The following is a 19737-nucleotide window of genomic DNA, read 5'->3' as shown; positions in this document are numbered from 1 at the left end:
AAGGAAATTTTACAGGATTAATATTAAGAAGCACTTCTGCAAACAAAGGACAGTGGAAAACTGGAATACACTTTCTCTCTCTGTACACCACCCAAAAAAAATGAGACAATTGAGACTAAGATAGTTTTGTTTGGTAAATATGGAATAAAGACACTTAAGTGGCGTTGAGGTATATCAACCAGAATGGCTTGCCAGTCTAGAATGGCTGAATAACTCATTGCTTGTCATTCCCGTTTTGATAGTTACTTCCCAAGGACTGCGATCATACAATTGAGTAGCAACTTAATTTTGTCATTTTCTGAATTGTTTATCCATGTGCGTTTGGAAAAGTGGGATCTGACTTCAGTCTTGTAGTAAATCTGACACTGAACTACTCAAAGGTGAAAATTGGTACTGTTTACTATATAAAATTGAGATTGATATGTGTAAACATGCATTTTTTTTAATACTTGCTGGCCTTGAATTTCAGAAATGTTGAAACTCGTCACAAGATAAACATTAGCGTTTCAGGTGCTTCCATCAAATATTAATCGCTTCTAATGGAAATTCTTTGCCCAGGAGACTACATTCAGCAAGCTGCCTTACGAGATTTTGTTTTAGCTTTCTTTTGGATTCAGCAAGGTACTGGGCATGTGATGAGTTGAGTGATGAAAGATCTTTGACACTAAGCTGCTTTGTAATGGAAGGAATTGGTTTGGATTGTTTGCAGCTGGTTTTATTTCTGGTATTCAGTGTCTATTTTATGGACCGTGCAGTTTTCTGGGTGTGTCTTTCTTGGACTTTCAGAAGGCATTTAATTAATTCCCACATAAGTGATTAGCACTAAAATTAAAGTGCACGGAACTGAGGATAATCTGCTTGCATGGATGGAGAACTGGCCAGAAACAGGAAACAAAGAATAGGAATAAACAGATCATTTTCTGAGTGGCACCCGGTGATTAATGGGGTACTGCAGGGAGCAGTGCTTGGATCCCAGCTATTTACCAAAATATACTAATGATTTAGATGTGGGAACTAAATGTAATATCTGCACGTTTGGAGATGGCACAAAGCTGGGTGGGAGGAGTTCTGTGGTTGATGTAGAAATGCTTCAGTGTGACTTTGACAAGTTGAGTGAGTTGGCATATTCATGGCAGCTGAAGAATAATGTGAATAAATGTGAAGTTATCCACTATGGTAGCAAAAGCAGGGAGGCAGATTATTATCTGAATGGCAAAAAATTAGGAAAGGGGGAGGAGGAATGAGACCTAAGTGCCCTTGTACACTAGTCGCTGTAGGTTAGCAGACACTGAAGAAGGAAAATAATATGTTGACCTTCATCGTGTGATGATTTGAGTACAGGAGCAGAGATGTTTTGGTGAGACTACTACTGGAGTGTTGTGTGCAGTTTTAGTCCTCCCTATCTGAGGAAGTATGCTGTAGCTATGGAGGGAGTGCAGCAAAGGTTTTCAAGACTGATTCCCGGGATGGCAGGATTGACTAATGAAGAGAGACTGGATCAATTAGGACTACATTCACTGGAGTTTAGAATGAGGGGAATCTCGTAGAAACTGAGAAAGCTGTAACGGTATCCGACTGGTTAAATGGGGGAAAGATATTCCTGATGACCGGGGAATCCCGAATTGGTCTCAGGATACAGGGTAAGCCATTTAGGACTGAAATGAGGAGAAATTACTTCCCTAACAACATAATAGCTGCTGGAAATCTGAAACATAAACAGAAATTGTGGGAGAAACTCAAAGTCTGACAGCATCTGTGGAGAAAATTAGGTTAACATTCCTGGTCCAGTGACCATTCTCCAGAACTTGATAGCAAGAAAAAGATGGTATAACTTGATGAGTCGTGAAGGCTGCAGGAGCTCCAAGTGGAAAATGAGATGCTGTTCTTCCAGCTTATGCTGAGCCTCACTGGAGCACTGCCACAGGCCTGAGGCAGAAATGTTGGCCAGGGAACAGATGTGTTGAAGGGAAGGCAACTAGAAGCTTGGGGTTATTTTTTGCGTCAAACGTAGATATTGCGCAAAGCAGTCACTCAGGCTGCGTTTTGTCTCCCGAGTGTAGAGGCGATCACGCTGTGAGCGTTGAATGCAGTAAATTAGATTGAGTGCAGGTAAATTCCTGCTTCACCTGAAAAGGTGTGTCTGGGACCTTGGATAGTGAGAAAGGAGGAAGTAAATGGGTTGGTGTTTCACCTTCTGTGATTGCATAGAAAGGTGCTGTAGTGAGATGGTGGGAATGGAGGAGTAATGAACCAGGGTGTCCCAGAGGAAATGGTCCCTGCAGAATGCTGATAAGGGACAGAAGAGGAAAGTGTGTTGGTGGTGGCAATGGTGGCTTATGATTCTTTGTTGTTTGAGTGGAAAGTGGGAACGGGGGAACCCTGTCAGTGGTTTGAGGGGGAAGAGAAAAAATGAGGGCAAAAGTGTGGGAAATGGACCAGACACAGCTGAGGGTACTGTCAACCACTGTAGTGGGGAATTGTCAGTTGAGGAAAAGGGTAAATATTTCCTGTGGAAGGTAGCTTCATCAGAACAGATGCAATGAAGGCTGAGAAACTGGGAGAACAGAATTGGGTCCTTATAGGCAGCAGGGTGTGAGGATTATAGTCCAAGTAACTCTAGAAGTTTGTGGGTTTGTAGTGGAGATTGGTGGCCAGCCTAGCCCCAGAAATGAAAAAAGAAGTTAAGGAAGGGAAGGGAGATGACTGAGATAGAATTAACCAAGGAGAAGGTGCCTGGTATTTTGAAAAGCAATAAGATAGAAAAGTCCCCAGGATCTCATGTCCCAGAGCACTGAGGGAGGAAATTGCTAGGGCCTTATATGAAATCTTTGTATCCTGTTTAGTCCCAAGGGAGGTCCCAGAGGACAGGAGAATAGCCAACATTGGCCTTCTTAAACAAAGGAACAACAGGGTTAATACAAGAAATTACAGGCAGGTGAGCCTTACATCAGCGGTAGGAAATTATTGGAGAAGATTATTTGGGATAGGATTTAATCACATTTGGGAAAATAGGGACTTATTAGCAACAGATAGATAGTATGGCTTTGTGCAGGGAAGATCATGTCTCACAAACTTGATTGAGTTTTTTGAGGAAGTGACAAAGATGATTGATTGAGGACAGGACAGTGGATATTGCCTACATGGTCTTTACCAAGGCTATTGATCTGATCCCTCACTGCCTGCTACTTGTCAGCCCAAGCCTGGATATCATTTCAAGTTTGACTGCATTTGGACATAGACTGCTTCAGACTCTGAGGAATCGTGAATGGTGCTGAACATTGTGCAATCATCAATAAACATACCGACGTCTGACTTTATGATGGAGGGAAGGTCATTGACGAAGCAGCTGAAGATAGTTGGGCCTAGGATGCTACTCCTGAGGGACTCCTGGAGATGCGTCATATCAACTCCAACAACCACAACCATCGTCCATTTTGCTAGCTATCATTTCAACCATTGGTGTGTTTACCCAGGATTTCCATTGATTTTACTTTTGCTAGGGTTCCTTCATACTACACTCAGTCAAATGCAGCATTGATGTAAGGGCTGTGACTCTCATCTCATTCCTAGAATTCAGCTCTTTAGTCCATGTTTGAACCAAGGCTATAACAAATGACACTGGAGGACCCCAGTTGAGCATCAGTGAACAGATTTTTGCTAAACAAGAATTGCTTGATAACATTGACCCCTCCTATCACTTTACTAATGATCGAGAGTAGACTTTTGCAACGGTGGTTGGCGACAATGAATTTGTCTTGCTTTGCGTGTTCAGGATTTTCCACATTGTCAGGTGGATTCCAGTAGTTGTAGTGGAACAGCATAGCTAGGGGAGCAGCAAGTTCTGGAACACAAGTCATCTGTGCTATAATTGCTTGAATGTTGTCAGGGTTCATAGACTTTGCAGCAACCAGTGCCGTCAGCCATTTCTTGATATCTCATGGAGTGAGTCAAATTGTTGAAGACTGGCATCTGTGATGCTGCAGATCTCTGGAGGAGGCTGAGGTAGGTCAACACTTCTGGCTGAAGATTGTGTGTGCTTCAACCTTTTTTGCACTGATATGCTGAGCTCCACCATTATTGAGGAGAGGTACATCTGTGGAGTTGCCTCCTCCAATGAGTTGTTTAATTGTCTGTCTCCATTCCTGACAGAATGTGTGTGGACTGCAGAGCTTAAACCTGATTTGTTGATTGTGGAATTGCTCAACTGTCTATCACTTACTGCTTATCCTGTTTGGTTTACAAATGGTCTTACATTGTAGCTTTGCCAGTTTGACACCTTATTTTTTAGATATGCTTGGTACTGCTCCTGGTATGCCCTCCTGCACTCTTCATTGAACCAGCGTTCAACCCCAGGCTTAATGATAACGGTTGAATGGAGATATGACAGACTATGAGGTTGCAGATTATTTTTAAGTATAGTTCTTCTACTGCCGATGGCCCACAGCATCTCATTGATGCTGAGCCTTGATTTGCTAGATCTGTTCAAAGCCTATCTATTTAGCACTATGACAGTGTTGCACTATGAGAAGGTGAATGTTCTCAACGTGAAGATGGAACTTCATCTCCACAGGCCTATATGGTGGTCACTCCTACCAGTACTGACATGGACAGATGCATTTGCGGTAGACAGATTGGTGCAGATGAGGTCAAGGATGCTTTTCTGTCTTGTTTATTCCATCTCGCCTGCCACAGACCAAGTCTAGCAGCAATGTGCTTTAGGACTCAACCATAATAGTTCTTACTGGTGCTGCCCGAGCCACTCTTGGTATTGGACAGTCCTCTGCCCTTCCGCCACACACACCAACCTCCCTCCCCCCGCCCCCTGCCGATCCACAATGCATTCTGCATCCTTGCGATCTTCAGTACTTCCTCCAACTGGTATATTACATGGTATTTAGATTCATCTGCTGATGGGAGGTGGGGTTAACTCCCACCTAACTGTGTATACCATATCTGCTAGGTATATTCTGCCAATGGGACAAGACATTCCCAGGAATTGAGATGGTCTTGGACCTTGTGCGTAAGGCATGACCCTGTGACTATGGCTATGTCAGACTGTGTTGCTTGACTAGTCTGTGACACAGCTGTCACAATATTGGCAGCACCCCCAGATATTAGTAAGCGGACTTTGTAGGGTCAATAGGACTGAGTTTGCTCTTGTTGTTTCTCATGCCTATGACAATGCACATTGTTCCACCAGTTTCTTTTATTTTAGACTTTTTAGCCATTTGCAACTGAAGTTTTCCCTTGATATAGGATGTGAATGAACCAGATGGATTTTTTATGACAATCAACAATGGTTTTACATTAGGCTTTTAATGCCAGGTAATTTTTTGTTTTTAATCTGATTTCAAATTCCACCTTTTTGGTGTGGTGAACTTTCAACCTAGATACCTAGAACATTACATGGATTTTCTGGATTACTATTTCCAGTGACAATATCACTATGACATCATATCCCCATACTTTATAATCACTATCCATAGTTTAATCTCTTCTAAAGTAGGTGGACCCAGCCTTTAAGTGTTTCTCGTTGATTGGGGTTCTTTATTTAAAAAGGACTTGTACTTGTGGAGTGGTATTCATTACTACTGGAAGTCCCAAAGTGCTTTATAATTGAACTATATTTTGTAGTTCAATTTTCCAAGTTCACTTCTATTGCACGCTGGATTTTAGGGATGGTGGTCCAAGTGCATTGTAATGTTGTGTTTACCTTCAAATTGTGTATTTCATCACTGTGTGAATTTGCTGCAAAATTGATTGCATGCAAGTGCAAATGTGAAAACAGCTGTGATGGATTGCATAGCATGTGTGTAGTAACTAAATCATGTTGTCACTACAACAAATTGTCTCTATCATTGCTGATGTCAGTGCTAAAATAGCATGTTATTTATCTGTCTTACCATACAGATTCATATTTGGGTCTCAACTTGTATTTCAGAACAAGCAATCAAGTGTAATAATCTTGTTTATGTGGCCATTTTCTAAATCAACTTCTCTTTATTGCATGTTCTCATGCTTACATTTATAATGGGAATGAATCTGTAATCACAGCCTTCTGCCAATGATAATGCTACAGCACTTCAGCCTGTAGTATAGTACAGAGGAAATACAGCAGCCAACTCTCATTCTTTGCTTCACAAAATATTTTGGGTTCCATCTGATTATGTTAAAATAGAAGCAGATGCATGGGAATAAAGTAGGTTCAATTAATCTGTATGCCCTAACCATTTTACAATTTTCATCTAATCCTTTCAATCTGAAAGCTGCACTTGGTCCTTGCTCCCAATGTACAAAGGCACAGATGATCAGAAATATAAAATTACACTTTTGCAGCATTTATCCTTAATTGTATATATTTTGTGTGTTCCTGAGCTCTAAGACTCTGTGGAGGTGAAATTCAAAAATATTTTATCTTTAACTGGGTGTTTCCTACTTTGTAAGGGCTTCCCAGATGCAAGTTTTAGTTTTTTTTTAAGACTGGCGTCTTTAGCTTGCAGGTGTTGCTGTCTGTGCAAGACCTGCATGTTGGCAACCAGCAGCACTAGAATGATACAAGAGTAGCTGAAAACATATTCTATATCACTCTTCCTGGTGGCAGCTTTTCTAGACTAATCAGGTGCTTGTAATGTGGTTGATTTGCTCATAAACTTGTGAATAGTCATAATGCTCTAAAACATTTGTCCTTAAAATATGTAGTGTTCTTTTTGATTTTATGTCTAAGTGCACTATTTGAGTGATCCCTTCTCTTAGAAGCACTTGCTGACCATGTCTTAACTTATTTTGAACTGCTGAGGAACTATGTACAGCCACATTGTGGCACCATATGTAATATCAGTGAAGATCCACCCAACCGTCATAGTTCATGAAATATCCTGTACAAAATATGCAATTAAGGATGACTAAGGAGTATGTAATTTTCAGTCAATAATTTAGTTTTTCAGAAATGAAGTATATCTGATATCAGAATTTTACCAAAATAGAGTTCTATTTATCATTGAATGGAATCTTGAATTTAGCTTTTTTGGGGATAATATTCTGAGATAATATTCCGACTGCTGCTTCCCCTCCTCCACCTGAGTACAAAAGTAATAAAATTATGCTTCAGCTATACAAGGCATTGAGGTATTATCTGGCATGCTGTGTAGAGTAAAGATGGATATAATTACATTGAATGCAGTTCGAAGAAGGTAAAATGGACAAAAACCTGGACTGGACAGGTTGCCTTATGAGGATATGTTGGACAGACCCTAAGACATGGGGCAGAAGTAGGCCAGTTGGCCCATCAAGTCTGCTCCACCATTCTGCGTGATCATGACTGATCTGATTCACTAATCTCGAACTCTACTTTCCTGTCTTTTCCCTGTAATCCATGTTTCCTTGTAATGATTAAAAATCCAGCTCAACCTTAAATAATTAATGATCCAGGCACTACAATGTTCTGCAGTAAAGATTTCCACAGATTCATTACCCTCAGAAGAAGTTTCTCCTCATCTCTGTGTTAACTGGGGAGCCCTTTACTCTGAGATAATGCCATTAGGTCCTAAAGTCTCCCACAAGGGGAAATAACTTCTCTGCATCTACCCTATCAACTCCCCAAAGAATTTTGTATGTTTCAATAAGGTCACCTCTCATTCCCTAAACTCCAATCAGTACAGACACAACCTACTCAACCTCTCCTGTTCAGAAAATGAATCCTTGCCTGAGATCAACTTAGTGATCCTTCTCTGGACTACCTCTAATGCTAGAATATCTTCCCTTAGATAAGGGGATCAAAACTGTTTACAGTATTTTATATGCGATCTAATTAGTATCTTGTGTAGTTTTAGTAAGACTTCCCTATTTTTCGCATTCTTTTCCCTTTGCCATAAAAACCAGCATTCCGTTTGTCCTCCTTATAACGTCATGAACTTGATTGCTAGCTTTTTGCTATTTATGCAAAATCTCCAAGTTCCTCTGTGCTGTAGCTTTCTGAGGTCTTTCTCCAATTAAATAAAATTCAGCCCTCCTACCAAAGTGTATAACTGCTCACATTTCCACACCGTATTCCAGCTGCCTAGTTCTTCCCTACACACTTAACTTGACTGTATCCTTCTATAGACTTTGCTATTTTTACAACCTGACTGACACATTTTGTGTCATCTGCAAACTTGGTGATGGTACATTTACTTCCTTAATCCATTGTGTATTGTAAATAATTGTGGCCCCAGTACTAATTCCTGTGGCACTCCACTAGTTAATTATTCCATCCTGAAAATGACCCCCAATCTTAACTCTTTGTCTATGAGTTGGCCAATCTTCTATCCAGCTGCTAATATACTACCCCAACACCATGGCCCTTATCATATTAGTTAGCCGAACATATGATGCCCTTTATCACATTAATTAGCTGAACATATGATACCTTTATCAAATGCCTTTTGGAAATCTAAAAACATTACTTCTACTGGTTTCCCTCTACCGATTCTTCTTTCATCTTCAAAGAATTCCAATAAATTGGTCAGGCATGATTTCCCCTTCATGAAGTCATTCAGACTCTGCTAGATTATATTATGTACTTCTGAACACTGTGCTATTACAACCTTTATGATAGACTCTAACATTTTCTCAATGACCGATGTTAAGCTAAATGGCTGATAGGTTAGGCTTGAATTCACTGGAATTTAGAAGAGTAAGAGGTTACTTGATTGAAACATGTAAGATCCTGAAGAGTCTTAACAGGTTGCTTGCGTAAAGGATGTTTCCTCTTGGGTGGCATTCTCAAAGCAGGGGCTTTGTTTAATATAATGACTTGTCCAGTTAAGACAGAGATGAGAATTTTCTCTGAGATTCATGAGCCTTTCTCTTCCCCAAAAGGTGGTGGAAGCAAAGTATTTTAATCTCTTTAAGGCAAATGTTTCACTGTATGAATGAGATGTTGCCACTCACTGTGTTCTTGTCCCCTTCTCTTGTTTTTATCAATGTTAAATATTATCCATGTTTTGTTTTGTATGATGTATTAAAAGTATTTTTTTTTGCTATTCAGAAATATGAAGCATTTGAATCTCTCTGAAAAAGCAGTATTGATAATTATGTCTTTAAATCCAATCACTGATGGCTGTTTCTAATATTTTCATGATTATAATTGAAGTGCTTCTCTTTTTAACCAGCTTAAATAATTTACAATTCTTTTCGCTAAATGGCACTAGTTGTCAACGCTTGGTATGAGTTTTATTCTCTCACATCAAGTGACGTAATGCTTTTGAAAACATTGACAATCGATATTGAACTTTTAATTTTTTAGGCGAAAATCAGAGGAATGAAAAATTGTATACAGCAGCAGAGTTTTATTTTAAAGTGCTTTGGAAAATAATAACTAGGACTTGTATATCAATTGTGTACAGCTAGTCTTTGGTACAGTGTGCTATTGAGAAATTCTGGTCTGTTTTGTCATAAGAAAGGAAATCTTTCATGACTGACAAATGTAATCTTTAGTATTGTTTGGTTCTACTCAGAGTCATACTGCATGTACTTGCAATGGGAAAAAAAATCATTTATGTAGATTCCTTGATAGCTCAGGGCAGCATGATTCCTCAAATTGCAGCATGTGTTTGCAACACCGAATCTTCGTTACCTGTTCTGGTTACCCTCCCTATTCAATTTTTTTTATAAGAGGTGTGTATTTATGTCTGTTTATATAACCTCAGCTTGTTTACAGAAAATTGCAGGTAGATTAAAAAATCTACATTACCCATATGTTGGAAGCTATTTCAGATAATAACAGTGATTGTCTGGTAAATAGTGTTCAACTTGACATCTTGCAAGCCTGGATATTTGAAGCACAAGATTTCTATAGTTTGTTGAATCAAGCCATAACTTGCTGAAGTCATATATTCTATGAAATTTGTATAAAAAGAAAATTTGGAATAATTTTTCACAACTTGCTGGTTTTACATCAGAAATTTAGTTATGTATTTAAAGGTTTCAGCCTTGTTTCAAGATTGATTCAATTATTTAAAGCAAGGAATGAAATTATAAAGAAAATTTTGAAAAATGCGTGCTTCACAGTTCTGTAACTGCCCAGTTGTTGTCCAGTTACTAAAACTGTGGCCGTTGGTTCTATCTTCCACCCTTCATAAACGTGAGTTCACCCAAATCCTGCCTCTACTCAAACACTCACCAAAAACCATTTCATGATCACTTCTGTGCTGTTGATCTACATTGGTTCCAATCTGGGGAGCCTTGATTTTAAAATTCCATCTTTTGTTTTCAAATTCTTCCATGGACTTGCCTCTCTCCTCTCTTTATCCTACTTAGTCCTCTATGATCTCTGAACTCCTCTAATTTTGGTTTCTTGTGGATCCCTGAATTTGACTGCTGTACTGTCAGCTGTGCTTTCAAATGCCTGACTCCAAGTTTTAGAATTCTCTCTCTAAGCTTCTGCACCTTTTCTCCTTTAGTTCATTGCTTAAAACCCACATTCTTGACCAAGTTTTGCTAACCTGTTCTAATAGTTCCTTATGTTGCTCAGAATCAGATTATTTTCTTGACAATCCTGTGAAACATCTTGCAACATTTAACTCTATTAAAAGCATTTCATAATGTAAACTGTGTATTCAGCAGCTTCACTTGGATGAGCAAAAGCTGCTGTTGTGCAAAATAGTGACTATACTTCAAAATTAACTCTCAAGTAATTCATGTAATAGCTGCTAAATAAATACATATTTTTCTATGTTTTGGGTCCATTGATCCTCCTTCAGAACTCTTCTGAAGGAGGATCACTGGACCTGAAATGTTAACTCTACTTTCTCTCCCCAGATGTTGGCAGACCTGCTGAGTTTTTCCAGTAATTTCTGTTTATTCTTCTGATTTCCAGCATCTATAGTTCTTTTGATTCTTTGTTATTATATTTTTCTAGATGCTGAATTTTTATCCTATCGCTGTTTAATTAGAAATTACAACAAATTCCTTCATTACCCAGAAAATTATACACTTTGTTTAAAAAAAACTCAATATTGCATTAACAGATTGCAGATGAGGATTTCCTCAAAGTAAATCCTTTCATAGATGACAGCTTCACCACTGCAATGCTAATAAATTAGATGTTGTTTGAGATCTCTGCAAGATGAAACTTGTAAATTGAAGATTTCCATATGTAAAGGTGAAACTAATCCACCATTGTTTGTGATCATATTTTTTGAGATTTAAGCAGCTGATTTTAAAAATTCTTAAACTAATTGTATCTTTTTCCAAGCTTCTTTCTTAGGTTGCGCATATAGCAAGAACATATTTTCTGTTGGTTTGAAAAGTGTGCCAAATAACTAACTGTTTAAATTGAGATTGCTTCATTTTGTGTCCCAGAATCATGGATAGTCTAAGTGTTGTAATCATCTGACACTGGGGATTGGTTATTTTGTTGGAGTGACACAGATTGATGCCAACAGCCTGGGTTCAGTTCCTGCACTGGTGAGGTTGCCATGAAGGGCTATCCTTCCTAACCTCTCCCATTGCCCAAGGCCCAGTGATTCTCAGGTTAGACCACCACCAGTCATCTTTCTCTAATGAGAGAGCAACCCTATGATAAGACTATGGTGACTGACAACTGCTTATTGATCTTCAGCTGAGTAACCTTAACTTGTCATTTTATGTAAAAATAATTTTTAAAAACATCTCTGGAAATATTTTTAAAGGAGATTGCTTGAATAATAGAAAAATTCCAAACTTTTGAAAAAACTCCTTACTATCTGTATGTCTGTTTTGATGCAGGCTAGCTGTGAAGATTTCAGCACTACAGAAAGCTCTGCAGAAGCTCACTTCAGAACTGTTTATGTCTACACTTATGGAAGAGGTTCATATCCAGAGTGAAGACCTGGAGAACCTGAGAAATATTTTCAAATGTCATGATGACAATAGAAAATGATCAGGTCAGGAACCAATGTTTTGATGACATACAAGACTGTCATAGTTTGAATTACAAAACTAAAGATTTGTCTTCCACTGGCATAGTCTATTTAGTTATTGTTAAGACTATACATATTTTTATTTATCGCAGTTATTTTCAATGAGCATGTTCTTAATTTTAAGTTTTGAAAACCAGCAGTAAGCTTTCATTTGTGGATCCTTTATTTCTTCTTGCCTGCGATTGATTATTTGTTATAGAACATTCTCTGCTTTTCCTGGTTTGGTATCCTCATTTTGGAGTAAGCATAAATTACCAATGCATAATTAACGTTCATGCAGTTCATTACTGTTTCTCTCAGGGATACTAGGATAGTATTCATTTGACACTTACCTGTGAAGTGTAAAGATCCTTTCTCAGGGACGATACGTTCATTCTTTTTCTTGTTTGTTGCCTCCTGATCCCTTTTTGTTGCTGTCCTCCTATTATAAAGTTTGATTCTGTGTTTATTCAACAGTTGTAAGTGTATTTACTTTCTTGCATCTCTATCGCTTGCAAATTGGGATATGATCATAATCCTGATGTCATTTAGGAACATAAGAACACACAAAGACTTTCAGTCTGTCACTCTGTAGTATCATTTCATGAAATTATGGTTGGTCTACACCGTAACTTCATTCACTTCATGTCTTTGGACCAGCAAAAATCTATCAATTTCAAATTTAAATTTATCAATAATACAAATACAAATTAGGAGCAAGAGTAGCCTCCCTCTGCCATTCAATAAAACAATGGCTGATCTGGTAACAACATTCCAGCCTACCCTGTAATCTTTCACCCCCTTGCTTACCAAAAATCTATCTACTGCTGCCTTTAAAAAAAAAATTTCAAAGACTACTTCCACTGCCTTTTTGATGAAGAGTATTCTGAGAACTTGTGATCCTGTCAGAAACTTCTCTTCATCTCTGTCTTGTGTGGTGGACTTCTTAATTTTAGAAATGACCCTTAGCTTTAGATTCTCTCACGTTTTTCCATATTTCCATACCCACCCTGTCAAAATGCCTTAGAATCTTGTGTTTCAAACTCTTCTAAACTCCAGATATATGTCTAGCCTCTTCAACCCTTCCCCCTAAGACTGACTGCTCCCAAAAGGTATATGTCTAGTACACATCTCTGAACTGTTTCCAATTATTTAAATCCTTAAGTAAGGAAATATACACTGTAAACAGTACCCTAGATGTGGTCTCACTAATGTCCTGTATTACTGGAGCATATGTTTGTACTCCTATCCTCTATCAAAACAAAATTGAGTTTCTCTAATTACTAGCTATACCTGCATACTGACCTTTTGCAATTCATGTGCTGGGTACCCAGATCCCTCTATGTCTGAGCTCTGCAGTTTTTCACCATTTAAGTGATATGCTTTTTCACTCTTCTTGCAGAAATGGACAGTTTCCCATTTTCACACATTATATTCCATTTGCCCTATCTTTGGCCACTCACTTAATCTGTCCACCTCCTTTTGTAGCCTCCTTGCATCTTCTTCACAACTTGCGGTTGTGTCATCAGTAAAATTAGCAGCTATACTTTGAGTCCCTTTTATCCAAATTATTTATATAAATTGTTAAAAGTTGAGGCCCCAGAACTGCCTGTAGCTCTCCATGCCAATATGTTATCCCTGCTCTATTTTTTTATTTTTTACAATAACTTTTGTTGTGGCACCTTATCAAATACCTTCTGGAATCTAAGTATGGTGCACCCACCAGTTCTCCTTCATCCACAACACATTGCTTCTTCAAAGAATTCTAAATTGGTTGAACATGATTTCCTTTTCACAAAACTATGTTAACTCTACCTGATTATCTTGAACTCATCTAATTTTCTAATATATGTTCCATAAAACTTCTGATATCTTTTCAATGCCAGATATTAAACTAACTGGCCTGTACTTTCCTGCTTTCTGTCTCCATCCCTTTTTTGCATAAAGGTGCTACATTTGTGATTTTCCAATCTAATGGAACCTTCCTGAATCTAGGGAATTTTTGGACAATTAAAATCAATTTATTAATCTCTCTAGCCACTTTTAACACTCTTAGTTATCTGTTGCTTTTGTGGGAGAGAGTACCACATTTTCTTCCACATTTTTGTGTGAGGAACTGTTTCTAACTTATCTCCTGAATGGCCTGACTCTCATTTTTAGATTATGTCTCTTTTCCAGGGCTCCCCCACCAACTGAAAAAGTTCTCCACCTACAATATCAATTCTGTCATAAATTCTTTAAACTACTCAATCAAATCATCCCTTGTCTTATTTTGTATATTAATCTTTACTCAACTTAGCCTAGTATCATTTGGATATGCAATAGACACCTTCCAAGACAGTTTTTTTTTATTCATTCATGGGATGAGGGCATCACTGGCCAGGCAGCATTTATTGCCCATCCCTAATTGCCCAGAGGGCAGTTAAGAGTCAACCATATTGCTGTGGGTCTGGAGTCACATGTAGGCCAGACCAGGTAAGGACAGCAGTTTCCTTCCCTAAAGTGAACCAGATGGGTTTTTCCAACAATCGACAATGGATTCATGGTCATCGTTTGACTCCTAATTTCAGATGTTTTTAGTTATATCTCTTTACAGCGTGGTGCCCAGAACTGTGCCCAATAATCCAGATGTGATCTAACCAGAGCTTTATATACATGTAGCAAAACCTCCTAGAGGTAAAGGATTACATTCAAAGGTCTTTTTGGTAATGCACTTTATACCTGACTGGTATGTTTTACTAATTATGTAGATGGATCACTTAATCTCTTTGAACTTAGTCTTTGCAAGCTTCCCAACATTTTGGGGAATATTCAGATGTATCTTTTGGTTCAGTCTGAAATATCTGACCTCTCACCTTCCACTGTCAAAATCTGTCTATGCTACAATTTTGATCACTTACTGAATATGTCAATATCTTTTTGAAATTTTTTTGTTTCCATCTACACTAATTATGTCACCAATCATTGTGTCAGCAGCAAACTTTAAACTATAGTTTGCCATTGTGTTAATACATCATTCATAAATGATAGGAATGGTTGAAACTCCAGAAAAAAACCCTTGTGGGACATAGCTAGTCATTTATGCTTGATTTGATTGCATACCTATGATCCATATAACCAGAGCCTATATTTGAGTTGATTGAATCTAAATATTTATTGAGAACTTGAGAGTTTAAGCTTGTTGACGGGAATGGGCACTAATAGGGTTGTTCTCTTTTTGCTATGAAAACCTTAACTGCTTTTGCAAAACCTTTTGCAGACCAAGCACACAGTACGCACTAGATGTACATTGTTAACTGGATATTAAATGACAACATCCATTTGTTTTAGTTAGTTTAGTCAACACTCATATTCTGTGTACACTGGTATTCGGTGTGAAGTCCAGTTGTACTAAAGTACATAATGTAGTTAGAGTAGAATTTAATGTGCTGGACATTGATTTTGTGTGTGGATGGGATCTGTTATAGCACAGGATATACAAAAGGCCAAGTTTTTGGATTATAATGTTTATTATACATAATTATAATGCTTTGCATTACCATCACCACATCCCTCCAACTGTCTCATTTAATTAGTTTGGTAAGGGCAGAAAACACAAGAAGTAGGATCAGGAGTGAGCTAGGCGCTAAGTCTACTTCACCATTCAATAAAATTGTGACTGATCTGATCTTGAGAAGGTTGACTTTCTCCACCTATTCCCACAAAGCATTGGTGAGGCTGGAGCATTGTGTGCGGTTCCAGAAGCCACATTATAGGAGGGATGTGATAGCACTAGAGAGAGTGCAAAGGATACTTAACCATGATGTTACCTGAACTGGAGAGTTTCAGTTATGAAGAGAGGTTGGACACACTGGGGTTGTGTTCCATAGAGCAGAGGAGATTGAGAAAGGGTGTGATTGAGATATATGAAATTTGAGAGATTGGGTAGTCAAGAAGAAACATATTAGGATAGAGGAAGCAATGACCGGGGCATAGATAGAAGATAAAGAGCAGAAGGTACAGGAGGAGATATGAGGAAAAACATTTTCACCCAGGCGATGGGAGGAATCTGGAACTCAGTGCCTGTAAGGGTGGTAGAGGCAGAAACCCTCATAACATTTAAGATAAATATTTTAGATGTGCACGTGTGATGCCAAGGCATACGAGGCCATGGGCCAAGTGCTGGAAAATGGAATTAGAACAATTAGAGATAGTAGGAACTGCAGATGCTGGAGAATCTGAGATAACAATTAGAACAATTAGATTGTTTTTGACCGGTGTTGACGTGATGGACAAAAATGCTGCAGATTTCTGATTCTATAGCTCTCACTTACCCCTTTTTTCAAAACTCTCATTATCTATGTAGTTTCCACTGGAAGCAAAAAAATTACACAGAATTCTGATGTATAACCCTTTTCAAATGCTTTTACTTGGCACCGTCATTTACTTTTGAGGCTAGAAGAACCAGTGAACTGTGCTGTAGTATCCCGCAACTTGTAATTGTGGTACAGTTCTCAATGTTGTTCCTAATATTCTACCTGCCCTGCTATCTCTTGTATTCACATAGATAGAGATCTATTTTCAGGCCATCTAGGCCAATAACTGTTTTGATAAAGGATACTATTTCAATTTTAAAGTATTTATGTGACAATACAACATATCGGTATTGAGGAAACTCAGCTGGTTTGGCAGCATTGTGACAAGAGAAACAGAGTTAACTTTTTGAGTCTGGTATGGCACTTCATTACTGTTCTGTGTTTTCCTTTTAGTAACTTGTTTGTTCATGTCATTGGAGTTTAATTATACTTCTTGGTTTTATTCTAGATTGCCGAGAAGATTGGACACGTTTGATATTTTGTTCCAATGGAGTCCCAGGTTCCATCTAACGAATAGAATTAACGAGAATTGTTTTTGAAAAATATAAACATTGTGTTTCCATGATACAAAACTTATACTTTAATTAATCTTAACATACTGGTTACGTTTAAGGTACTTTATTTCAAAAAGTAAATCATGTTAGAGCACAAAATCTAAATAAACATATTTGTCACCTGCTATTGTGTTATGTATTATGAGTAATTATATTTGAATATTGATGGGAAAAGTAACAATTTTAGCTTCATTTTGTACAGAAATTAATTTGGATACATTGCTTAATCATTTATAAAACTGAACAGTAACAACAGCAAGAAAGAAAATTACCCTATTGCGAAGGTGTAACTCTGATATGCATTTAAGATTCTCCACCACACTAAAATCTGTTATGTCCCATCATAAGTGCAATTCCTCATCCATTCACCAAATTACTGTTAAAAGCTGATCTAGAGAAGGGCACACTCTAGCTAAAGATCTGATTTTTACTGCATGTGAAGAATTGTAGGCTTTTCCGTGAACACACACAACAGTAATACTGAGATGAAGAGAATTCTTATTATTCGTGACACTCTTTTCTTTACTTCAAGATCATTCAAGAACACATTTAATCACAAAAGATCCAGTCATCTAATTCCCTTCTTATCCAGCTCAGTAATTTTATACCTTTTTTAAATACCTATTTTCCTAGCACCGTAGTACCAGGAGATACATCCAAAAAAAAGTTTCAGATTGTCGGACCAACTTTAAAGGATTTTAATTTTCTGATATGTGTTCCTTGGTGAATGCATTTGTACACTGTTCTCTTGAACTCCACTTATTACTTTGATATGTAGAAATTTGTTGTTAGTAAGTATTTCAGTTTCCACATCATGAATCTTCCAGGGATATTTTTCCTAGTCTTTAATTAGTTCTTCCTTTTTGTTCAGTTTCAGACAATTGTTATCACACCATTTTTTGAGCATCTCCTACAGTTTACTTTGCTATTTCTTTTGAGATTTAAAAGTACCATATCAGCATACTTAATGTCCCCATGCTCTGATCAACATTCACTCATATAGAGGATGAAAAGCAAAGGTGAAAGTACCCAACCCTGAGGAGGTCTAATATTTGTTAATGTGCTCCGAGTAAACTTTGGAGATGAACAACAGCAATGTAAGGCTAATAAGTAAGATATACGTCTGATTGTCATGAAGTTCTAAGACTGTACCACTTAGCATATTCCATCTTCATGTCTCAATTGTGATGAAATTTGTCAATTCTGGATTGGGAAAGTTTTTGATCACATACCTCAAAGGAGCACAAAACCTATAAGGTGCATCTCAGCCTAAAAACACGTTGAGGTTACCAGCTGCATTTGCAGTCGTGACTATAAATATATTAAATGTCTTAATGATATAAAAGCTTTTTTACCCCTTTTTACATGTCCACATGATCTATTTATTGTCACATGTTTCTCGTTACAAAATAGTGAAATATATTGAATTGTGTTGCCAATGTCCAGTGCCATCTTAAAACGTAAAAATGAATCAAGATAAAGAATATCTAAAGGCAGAAAAATAAAGAAAGTGTCCAACTTCACAGCCCCTCATGTTCAGTGCTCCATCACAGGCCATGGGCCTGGTGGCCAGGCATGAGTCCCTTCATCATGCTGCCACCGCTGCAACAAAAGTCACCACTCTTCAGCGCCATCTCACCTCCACCGATGCCCTCGCCACTGATTCCTTGCTGGACCTCGCCAATGCAGATGCTGCCGATGCTACTGGGTACTGTACTGGCCCAAAGTCTACTCTGCTGCTGCCACCACCAATCCGTGCTGCTGGGCCCACTCACTGCCGCCAGTGCCATTGCTACAACCGAGCTCTTCACCAATAGGTAAATAAATTTAAAATAGAAGAGGTAAAAAATGAGAGAAGAGAGGAATTTAAAAAAAGAGGAGAGACGGAAAGAAAAGTAGACAGAGCGGACAAATCCCGGGCTCAGAAAACCTACTCCTCCACCATCTTACCCCTGAAGTTATCTCATATCTTAGAATAAATAGTATTACATCTCACTGAATCTAGTAACTTATTGACTTTGAGGAGTTAAACTAAATCTGAATAGGATTTTCCTTGTATTGCTCTGTTTGATTTTATTGTCACGTGTACCAAAATACAGTGAAAAGCTTTGTTTATGAGCACATCACGTTTATGATCACAGCAAATAAAGCATATACAGATCAAAAAGACTTAGAGGCATACAGGTTACATTGCTGGTTACATTATTTGAGGCTAGTTCATTCAACAATCTGATAACAGCTGGAAAGAAGCTGTTCCTGAATCTGCTCGTGCATGTGTTCAGGTTTTTGTATCTTCTGCCTGACGGAAGAAGTTGTAGGAGGTCATTACTGGCATGCAATGGGCCTTTGATGATATTGGCCGCCTTTCTGCACAGCAAACCACGTAAATAGAGTCTCTGGATGGTAGTTTGGCTTCTGTGATGGTCTGGGCTGTGCACACCACCTTTTGTAGTTTCTTACAGTCCTGGGCAGAGCAGTTGTCATACCAGGCTGTTATGCACCCAGACAGTATGCTTTTAATGGGGCATCCGTAAAAGTTGGTGAGGGACCTTATGGACATGCCAAATTTCCTGAGCTGCCTGAGGAAGAAGAGGTGTTATTGTTGAATCAGAGATAGTAGGAACTGCAGATGCTGGAGAATCCGAGACAACAAGGTGCAGGGCTGGATGAACACAGCAGGCCAAGCAGCATCATAGGAGCAGAGAGGCTGACGTTTCGGGCCTAGACCCTTCATCAGAAAAGGGGGAGGGGAAGGGGGTTTTGAAATAAATAGGGAGAGAGTGGGAGGCGGATAGAAGAGGGATAGAGGAGAGGATAGGTGGAGAGGAAACAAACAGGTCGAAGAGGCGGGGATGGAGCCAGTAAAGGTGAGTGTAGGTAGGGAGTTAGGAAGGGGATAGGTCAGTCCAG

At 38.5% G+C, this 19737-nt stretch overlaps 1 long non-coding RNA gene across 1 annotated transcript; it reads left to right on the top strand.

Moving 5' to 3' along the window:
* The first annotated feature begins 520 nt into the window (after positions 1-520).
* Positions 521-16951, top strand: LOC125484291. The gene is made up of 3 exons (XR_007263131.1): positions 521-621; positions 11746-11903; positions 16722-16951. It is a non-coding gene; the product is annotated as an uncharacterized LOC125484291 (long non-coding RNA).
* Positions 16952-19737: the final 2786 nt, after the last annotated feature.

The sequence above is a fragment of the Rhincodon typus genome, chromosome 10 (genome assembly GCF_021869965.1).
Source record: "Rhincodon typus isolate 14 chromosome 10, sRhiTyp1.1, whole genome shotgun sequence".
Taxonomy (NCBI): domain Eukaryota; kingdom Metazoa; phylum Chordata; class Chondrichthyes; order Orectolobiformes; family Rhincodontidae; genus Rhincodon; species Rhincodon typus.
This window is presented reverse-complemented; position numbering and strand designations above follow the sequence as displayed.